Source organism: Euprymna scolopes, chromosome 3 (assembly GCF_053919585.1).
Source record: "Euprymna scolopes isolate OS-2025 chromosome 3, ASM5391958v1, whole genome shotgun sequence".
Lineage (NCBI taxonomy): Eukaryota > Metazoa > Mollusca > Cephalopoda > Sepiida > Sepiolidae > Euprymna > Euprymna scolopes.
Genome location: NC_136484.1, coordinates 75295048 through 75305624, shown reverse-complemented (window position 1 = coordinate 75305624; position 10577 = coordinate 75295048).

Below are 10577 nucleotides of genomic sequence, written 5' to 3'. Positions count from 1 at the left end.
CAACATGCTACAATTGTGGAAAATTTGGCCACATTGCGAGATATTGTCCTCAGATTCAGGGAAACGGGCAAGGGGGAGCTTCTGCGCCGCAAGCTACCCTAACAATGAAATGAAGGCGCGATACTGGCCTCTTCCTATAATAGAAGTAGAGGTGAATGATTCTGTAATGACTGCACTTGTCGATACTGGGTGCACCACTTCTTTAATCAATTCCAAACTTTTGACGGAATATGGAAGGAGCGGTACAGTGAAAGCAGTTGATGGGAGGAATATAGAATGTAAAGGAGCCAGATAAGTGGAGATAAAAGTCTGTGGAATGCACGTAAAGGTGAGGGCAATCTTGATGAATAACATCGTTGATGGGATCGACGTCATAATTGGAATGGACGTGATTAATGAGCTGGGAGGTGTAACTATAAAGAAAGCCAAAGTGAAGTTTGGAGATATACAATGTGCCGTGGCTGCCCATCAGCTGAATGTTTGCAAAATCGAGGATAAAGACTTTGAAGCAAACTTCGATGGAGATAAATGGACAGTAAGATGGACATGGAAGGGAGAGCCTCCAGTATTGCAGAACAAAGTCCAATATTATAAAAACTCTCTGGAAGGCGATAAGAAATTAGAATTCGAGAAAGAGGTGGAAAGATGGATATCGGATGGTATTCTGTTACCATGGAAAGGAGAAAGAAAAGGCGTGTTGCCATTGATGGCAGTATTTCAGGCCACAAAAGGGAAAGTTAGGCCAGTGTTCGACTTTCGTGAGTTGAACCGTTTTGGAAGTAGGACGAAAGAGGCCACTGATTCATACATTGATGATATAATTGTAGACGTAACGAAAATATCGACACAGGAAGTTGTGGAACATTTGAAGAGTTTTGGGTTAGCAACAAAATCTTCGGAATCCCTGGACGGAGGAGCGGCACTGGGCCTTAAGCTTATGAAAAATAAGATGGGTGCACTAATGTTCAGGAGAGGCAACGAGATCCCAGAGATGGGAGGAGAAATTAGTAGGCGGGAGCTATTTTCGATCTGTGGTAAATTATTGGGGCACTATCCAATTGCTGGATGGCTGCGATTAGCATGCAGTTATGTGAAAAGAAGAGCAAATGGAATGGATTGGGAAGAAAGGGTTGATTGCAGAACCATGAAAGTGATGCAGGAGGTTCTAGCTGAGGTGAAAAAAGAAGACCCTGTTAATGGCGCTTGGCACATACCTGAAGTGAGCACAGGAGTCGTGTGGTGTGATGCAAGCAATGTTGTAACTGGCGTGGTTGTCGAGATTGGCGGTGTGGTGGCGGAAGATGCAACTTGGCTGAGGAAAAGTGATGACTTTAATCACATTAACATAGCTGAATTAGATGCTGTTCTAAAGGGTGTCAATTTAGCTATCAAATGGAGACTGACAAATATTGAAATAATAACTGATTCAGCCACTGTACTCAGTTGGGTGAACTCTACTGTGGAGGAGAGTGGCAGAATACGAACAAAGGGTGCCGAAGAAGTGATAATAAAGCGGAGATTAGGGATGCTTAGAGAGTTGATGTCTGAATTGAAACTGCAAATAAAAGCAGTGTTTGTGCCTTCTGAAAGAAACAAGGCAGATGCGCTAACACGGATAAAAAACAGTGGTTAATTGAGAAAGAGGAGGCGCCGATATGCTGTCTTGGAATTGGAGAAATTAAAGAGTTGCCTGACATGCATCACATGGGGGTGGAGAGAACATTATATTTGGTGAGGCAAGTGGATCCGAATGTAAAACGGGAAGAAATTCAGATGATAGTAAAGAACTGTGTTCGGTGTCAATCGATCGATCCTACCCCAAATATACATAATCCTGGGGAAATTAGAGTTTTAACGAACTGGACGAGACTAGCTATTGACATAGCACACTACCGAGGGGGGGCGTACTTATCAATAATTGATTGTGGGCCAAGTAGACTGGCGATATGGAAGGAACTGCGAGTGGAAGCCGCATCTGCAGTTGCAGCTGAATTAGAAAAGGTGATGCTTGAACGAGGTCTAGTAAGGGAGGTGATAATGGACAACGGCACTGTTTTTCGCTCAGAAATCTTTCAGACGATGCTAAAAAAATGGAAGATTAAAAGTTATTACAGGGCAGCCTACAGACCTGGAGGAAATGGCATTGTGGAGCGACATCATCGGACCATGAAAGCAATAGCTGAGAGAGGAAGAATATCGCCTGAAGAGGCCACATTTTGGTACAACATGTCCCCTAAGGTCGGGCAAAGAGATGACACAGTACCACATAGAGCAATCTTTAATTACGAATGGAGGCATCCTAGAGACATGTCACCGGAAATTAATGATCAAGGACCAGCCAGAATCCAAATAGGAGAAGTTTGGGTCAAACCGCCTAATGCCCGATGCACAACGCAGTGGGGGAGAGGAGTGATAACAGGAGTGCAATCCCCAAACAACTTAAGTGTCAATGGAATGCCACGACATGTTTTAGATTTAAGGCGTGTGGTCCATTTAGGTGATGAGGATGGTGGTACTGAGCCAGGGAGTGATGAAGATGAACCGGTGCCGACGCAGAGACCGCAAAGAGAACGCAATGCGCCGATCTGGACACGGGATTATGAGATGTGAATGATCTTTAATGATCATGGGGGCGTATAGTAAAAAAAAAAAAAAAAAAAAAAAAAATCGTGCAAACCTTTTACCACTGGCACCGCCCGCTTCAGAGAGTAAAAGAAGAAAGAAGAAGAAGAAGAAGAAGAAGAGAATCGTGCAAACCTTTTACCACTGGCACCGCCCGCTTCAGAGAGTGAAAGAAGAAAGAAGAAAAAGCGAATGGCCACTGCGTCTATTTATAGACTAGAGATCATGGGAAGAGTATGCAAATAACTTTGGACGGTTTTTTCCTATAAAATGCCTGTATTTGGGAGAGAGGGTGTCTTTTTTGTTTGGCAGAAGCAATTGCTGTCAGAAGTGCATTGGACTGCAGGATTGAAGAGTGAAGATTGAGTTGTGGGGTCATTGTATTTAACCACAAGAATGTTGTTGGATTTATTGATATTGACAGACAAATCCCATAGTTAAACTTGGTATTTTACAGAACTATTGACATATTATTACCAGAATAAAAAAATGAAAGTAAGACAATATAAAAGCAATTTTATGGCTTAATGAATATATTTATCAATGAAACGTGTCCACTGAAACGTTGTGCACTGTATCCTTCAAGATTATTCTAGTCTTTGGCTTTTCATAAGTAAATTCGGATTAGGTACATTTTCAAATGAATGTTTTGAAATAATGCAACAGAATTCGAAAACATTTTATTCTTATTTATTATTAAAGAGAAACCAAACCATACAAATACTTGTATATCTAAAGCCGAAACTATCCTTTTTTTCAATGGGAAGTATTGTAGTAGCTTTCTTGTTGTCATGGTACTATCCTTCCAAACATTACTACTTCTCTTTTTGGAGGAGTAGGGTAGTATCTATTCTGTAGTCTTTATATCATCCTCCTTGGGATTACCATCTCCTTTTGATAAGATAGTGTAGTATGTGTTAAGTTGTTAATAAACAACAATTTCACGGATTACCATTTTCTTGTGGAGTAGTGTAGTATATGTTGTATTGGCATAAGACCATCGTAACATATATTTCCTCATTGGAGTTAGTAGTGTACTATACATTTATTCGTCATGATACTATCTTCCAAGGAATTACCTCTTTATTTTGAAGGAGATATGTAGTATGTGTTCGTTCATCTTATTTACTAGTTAAAATATGTGACTGGCTTTTCCAATGCAAACTTATCAAGTGAATCATATTGTTATAAAGCTATAATTTATTTTTTATTTATTTTTATTATTACTCTATATAATTGGTTAAAACAAAAAACAGCAAAAAATTCAATCTTTGGATAGATGTGAAATTGCTAAGAATGTTTAATATATCCAAGGGAAGGAAGATATTAAATGTCACTGATACCTTTGTTGTCTTGGTAATTTGCTGAGTAGAGGTGAAACCGTATATGGTGAAATAACTAACATAATAGCCAAAACTAGTTCAGCTTTTGGTAGGCTTGAAAAACATGTCTGGCTAGATGTAGAAATAAGTGTGAAAATCAAAAAATCAACGTGTATTAGGCAAATATCCTGACTTATCTACTGTATATATCAGAAACAAAAACTACGTACCAAAAGTATCTTAAAGCTCTGAAAAGTTTCATCAAAAGTGTATCTGTAAAATATTTGACATTAATTGGAAGTCCTTTTGTTAACGAAATGAGTTGTCTGTGCCATGATCAATAATATTATCAGAGGATTGAAAGTAATTGATAATATGAAAAGGTTTGATTTCTTTTACTTATGAAAAGTATTTGCTGACATTAGATTGAAATGCAACCATGTTATATTCGGTAGGGAAAAAGTCCTGTGGTAATATGCTCTATAGATTAAAAGTTTTGACGAGAAACTCCGTTCATGAAAATTCTGCTTAGCACACACAAAAATAAAAAGTATTTATTCAGTTATGGTATAAAGACGAGTTCTTGCTGTCAGTGTCTTGAAACAAATCAGAGATTTGAGCTCAGTCGTATATTTTCTTTAGAGAAAGACTAATAATGTTTGTTCTGTAAAAAAGAAGCTGTAATAAATAGACGAGATCACTTCACTTGATAGCGAAATCAATTTTGTAATCTGTCAAGGCAGGAGAAATGCCCTGGACGTCATCTTCTTAGATGTGTCGAATAGCATTCCATCAGAGGACGTATCTGATTTAGTATAGCTAGAGGATCACATCAAATCAGGTATTTCCTTTAACGGTAATATTATCTAACTATTTTTCCAACAACTTTATCGACATATTAGATATGTCTTCTATTTTACATCTGCAGTGAAAATAAGAACGTATCAAAGTGCCATTCGTTTCAACTATGTCAAGACCGTTGGTTTTGAGTCTGCCCCTCAATACATTTGTTACATATAAATATAGTCGCAAGTATAACTGACGTTCCATATAATTTTTCAATTATTTTTATGTCCATTGATTATTCCTCTAGAAACTGTCATGGCATTTTTCTTCATATTTTTAATATTCACAAAATTATATGTAATTTCCGTTTTCTTTATTCGACGTCATGTTCGCTTTGAACATTCAAACTCGTCTTATTTTCGAAACTTTCCCCTAGAGGACGTATTATTGAATAAGTGTTTCCTTATCTCACAACTGTTTCCGGTTAATTTTCTAGCCGCATAATTTTTAATTATTTTTATTTTATCTCGTAGTTCCTTGTCATGACTTGTTTTAAATAACCAATAATGCATTTTTAAATTTCATATTTGATGAATGATATTAGCTTTGTTTGTTTACATTTTATGCAAGTGAAAATAAAATTTCTTTATTGTAATAAAAATTGATTTACGGTTCTTAATAACGTAACCGATAACAGGTCAGGTAATTCAATTCTAATTTTACAATATGGACAAGGCTATAATACACAATTTATAAGATAGTTGGACACTAAACTTATTTAAAATGCCTGGAAGCCATTGTTACTGAATCTTACTACTCCGGAAAGTTGATCTATTCGCGGAGAATTATACTATCATTAACTACAGAAAACAAATGCCTTAATGGCTTTGAAAAATCTCTACTATTTTTACTATGGAAGCCGACATGTGCTTAGTGACTTCCACTTGATGACGCAATATTCTTTTACCTTTTTTACAAACCACAATTTTTCACCAATTTTCTTAGCAAAATTGTTTATTAATTTTAAAATAAATGTTTGTAAAGAAAACTTTAACTGATTTAATAGCATCAGAAAAAATAACGTAGACAAATAATCAACAACAATTATGTTTTAATACGAGTAAAATGTGATCCCTGTAAATCAACTGAAATGAAATAAAAGAATCAAAATTGATGAGGACCGAAAATGAAGAATTTCAAAAAACATTTTGTCGTGTATCGTGTTAATCTCTAATCTTTGTTCTCTACTGCTTAACTGAACACATCGTTTATGAAACTATAATATTTCCCTCACAAAAATCTAAATAATAAAATATATTACGTAGGAATAGTCTCTCAATATTTTAAAACAACCTTTTAGTGATATTTCTCCCCAAACAAAGCACATTGTCACTTGGATTTAAGGGGTTACTATTTGGAAGAAAATTTGCGGAGATACAACGTTGGGAGTTGAGCTGCAAGATGTCTCTATATTACACTTGAACTTCAGCATGTTACTACCGCCAGGGAAGCAAGAATCTGAGGGATAATTCCAAAGTCTAACAATTCGACGGAAGAAACTATTAGAGTTGAGGAATTTCCGACCTCTAGGGATCTCTATTTTGTAGGAGTGGGATTTTGTTGCTTTTTGGGTTGTCGGGAGTATTTATATCCAAGGAGTACAAGAGCTTGAAGTTCGTCGGAGCACCGCTAGCAGTATCAGAATTTTTGTAGGAATTTTTGACACCCCTAACACGAAACTGCGAATAAAATATAAAAATCTCGTAATTTCTCTGTTAAAAGTGTGTTATTTATTTTCTTTATGGATTATACTTCCAAAATAAACTATTACAGTTGTTTTAAAAGTAATAGAAATACTTTTTTTTAAAAAACAGTAATGAATTTTCCGAACTCAATATTTTTCAATTTTTAAACTTTAAAAATCTATCAAAATTTTTCTATTGATTCTATTTTTACGATATTTTCAGGGTCAATGTGAAATTTTATGTTCTTTCCAATAAACCGAATATAATATTTTAGACAAACGTTTTTTTTTAAATTCACGCCCCCCCATTTTCAAGTTTCTCTTAAAAAGTAAATAATTAATTTATGTTGAATAGTTTTATATATCACAAATTGAAGAGAAAAGGTCAATAAATAATATATTCAAATTTAAAACCAAAAAACCCCGTTTTTTTTAGAAATTTACCTGTAAAGTCCGAAGTTTAAAACCTTTTTAAAAAAAACACATTGTTTTTTTTTGTTTTTTTTTAATGAAACCTTGGTCCTTGCTCCTTTAATTGAAAAAAATTAGGGCTTGAATTACATTTTTCGAGGAGTTATAAGCTTGGAAAGACAGGGGGTCGAATAATTCACGCCTCTCATTTTGAAATGTGTATTAAAAAGTAAATAATTAATTTATGTTGAATAGTTTTATATATCACAAATTGAAGAGAAAAGGTCAATAAATAATATATTCAAATTTAAACCCCCCCGTTTTTTAGAAAATTACCTGTAAAGTCCGAAGTTTAAAACCTTTTTTTTTAAAAAGAAAAACACATGGTTTTTGAGTTTTTTTTTTAAAATGAAACCTTGGTCCTTGCTCCTTTAATTGAAAAAAAAAATTAGGGCTTGAATTACATTTTTCGAGGAGTTATAAGCTTGGAAAGATGGGGTGGAATTATTCACTATTTTCTGATAGTGCTAGAGCACCGCCCATTAAAATACTTGTAAAATAAACATAGGGATGCAATATTTCGTCGATGATATATGGGTTGGCGTTTGGTAAACAGAGCGGGGCATAATAGGTTGGTAATTTTCTTTTTAACCCTCTCTGGGAGAGATATAGAAACTGATTTTTTTGTAAATATAACATTTATCCTTTCGGTTTGTCTCAACTATAATTAGTTGTTGCTTATACTTTTTATGAATTACGTAAGAATTACGCATGAGATGTCGGATTGTTAACACATCCATCTTCATAATATCAAAATTGATTATCTGTCGGCAACGAAATAACGTTGTAATCATTCATCAGCTTTAATGCATTATTTTATTCCTGTTTCCATACTGAGCAGCAGCACGTTGCAAGTGTTAGGAGGCAGCATTTCTATAAAATAATAAAAAATCAATAAAACTGTTTAAAATGTGTGCTATCGTATTCTAGGCATCCCTAATGATCAAACCTGAAAAGTTTTAATTCACGAGATAGTTTAAAGGCCAGAGTATAGTAGTAGAAAGAGTAGAAGGTTTTAGAAGTATCTGGAAAGTCCCAGAGGGTTCTGCAATAATCTAGAATGGGTTAAGATGCCATATAAGTGGAGAGGGAAGCAAATCAGTTATCAACTTGGATCCGTCAAGATAACTCCGGTCTATGATTCACAGATATATCCAGCCGAAAGAATCCAAAACACACAAAGAAAAAAAATACACCCCTCCAACCCACGGAAAGTTGCAGAAAAAGCCCTCTGGACTAGTGGTAAATACAATTTTGTAAAATTCTCATTGACAAAACTTTAAAAAGAAAAACCAAAAGAAATTTTATTGTCATTGAATTTCGTTGTTAATATAGTGAATAGCCACGCTAAGACTGGCTGGTTAGCAGTTCTTATTTGATTCCTCTTCTTCCTTACCCTCGTAACGCTCCACTTCGTCATTCTAGTTTTCGACCTCGAGTTTCAACAAGCCGTATTTTAATTTGTGATAGATAGTAGTAATCCATAATAACTGTATGTTTATTAACTGACCTTTTTTCGTTTGTTTTGTTATCGTTGTAAATATTTGTAAATCACCTTATTTGTTTATTTTGTTATTGTTGAAAATAAAGGAAAATATAATTTTCCGAAAACCATATTTCATATCGTCCATATTTTTAATTGTTACACAATTTGAACGTAACACAAGACAAAAGTAGAAAGAGACAAGCAGAAAGGAAGGCTGCTTGATACAGTAGCGTATAATGTTTTAAAAGATTTAATGCAGAAAAAAGTTATGCTGTTAGAAATAACATTGGCGACAGATGATGTTTTTATGTAGCGACTTTTATTTGGACGGAATCTTAAATCAACAGTTGGATTCCGTGGTTCAACGCCAAAGGAATATTCACTCCAGATTTTATGAAAACCATAACCCACACAGCTTTATTTCTCTTATCCGATATTGAACTTCCACAAGCAACGCACGTGGGTACGTCCTTAAAGCTAATCTCTAGCATCAAAACCTCAATTAACGCAACGAGAATTTTCACGAAATTTGTTCTGTGCCTATAGAACCACATAGCATTCACCTTGTATATCACTGCATACAATATAGATTAAAATATTGCGATTGACACACTATTTAATAGTAAGTTTTATACTAATAAACCGCCAATTATCATGGTCCAAATTTTCTTAACGACAAGAGTTTATAATGTGAATTAATCGTCAGTTAGTTGATGAAAAATATAAGAGGTTTGAGAATGATGAATTGAATGAACACAATTTGATTACTTAGATCAAGCCTTCTTAAACTATGAGTCGTGACCTGAAATGGGGTCGCTTAGCGAAATCTTGGGGTCGTGAGAATTAAAAAATCTGCAGAATGGAGTTGGTATCTTACAAAATAGAGTTGTTATAATAATAGATTTATTGATTCGCAAATTAATTAATGCGTGATATATTTGTAAGAAATATTTTTAAAATGTCATTTGTCATAATTCATGATTTAAATTTAAAATCTGCTAGCGCGCATTTTCATATAACGGTATGCAATATGTTATTTTGTTATATATATATATATATATATATATATATACATATATATATATATATATATATATTTCAAGATTAAAATCTTTTTAGCCATGGATAAGTGGTTTAACTTAAATAAGAAGGGCCATGATTAGGTCTATGACAAGAGCATATTCTTTTCTTTGTTTAGATTGTCAGGTATATATCCATTAATATCATATAGAGTGATGTGTTTCTCGGTTGATTAATTATGTCTAACTGTGTCGGATATATACTCGAGTCAAAACAATGTAAAGAATATGTTGTCGTCATTTCCCTAGTCATGATGCAGATGAAAATGCCACAAAATCTTTTCAAGCGGAATTAATGTTGAAAAACAGAATATACTGTGCAGAAAAGGAAATGTGATAAGTCTTTCCTTCAATTTGGGTTAACATTTAGAAATTTTTATGAAAAACTCATTGTTTGATTTGTAATGAAACCATCAAAATTTAAAAACAAAAAGATCTTAAATCAAAACATACTTCGTGCACAAATCACCCAAAAGAATATTTTGAAAGACTTGCAAAGTCTTTAAGTTTAGAAAGAGATTCTTTAGTAAAATTTCTAAAGGTTAATAAAATATTTATTCACGTTATATGAAGTTTCATATTGTATTGCTAAAATGGAAAAGCCGTTCACCATTGGAGAAGATCTTGTATTAATTGCTGCTACTAAAACGGTAGAAATACTTCACGGAAGTAATATAGTGATGATAATCGAAAACTTCTTCTGTCAAACGAAACTGTCGCGAATAGAGTTTCTGAAATTAACTGAATCAATTTGTGCAACTAATTGAAAGAATTAAAAAAAGGCCAATAGTTTCAATTAAGTTGGACGAAACAACTGATATTACTTTGGCTGAGTTGTTGGTATATGTCAGGTACGTATATAAAGAAAACGAGGATTTATTATTTTGCTACTCTTTAAAAGACTATATTAAGGGAAAGACATATATTTCAAAGTTAACGAATTTCTTAAGACTGAAGGATTAGAATGGAAAAATTGCTGTGAAGTATGCACAGAGGCGCAAAAGCGATGAAGGGCAAAATATTGGTTTCAAATTATATTTTAGGCTAATAAATATAATCACATGGAT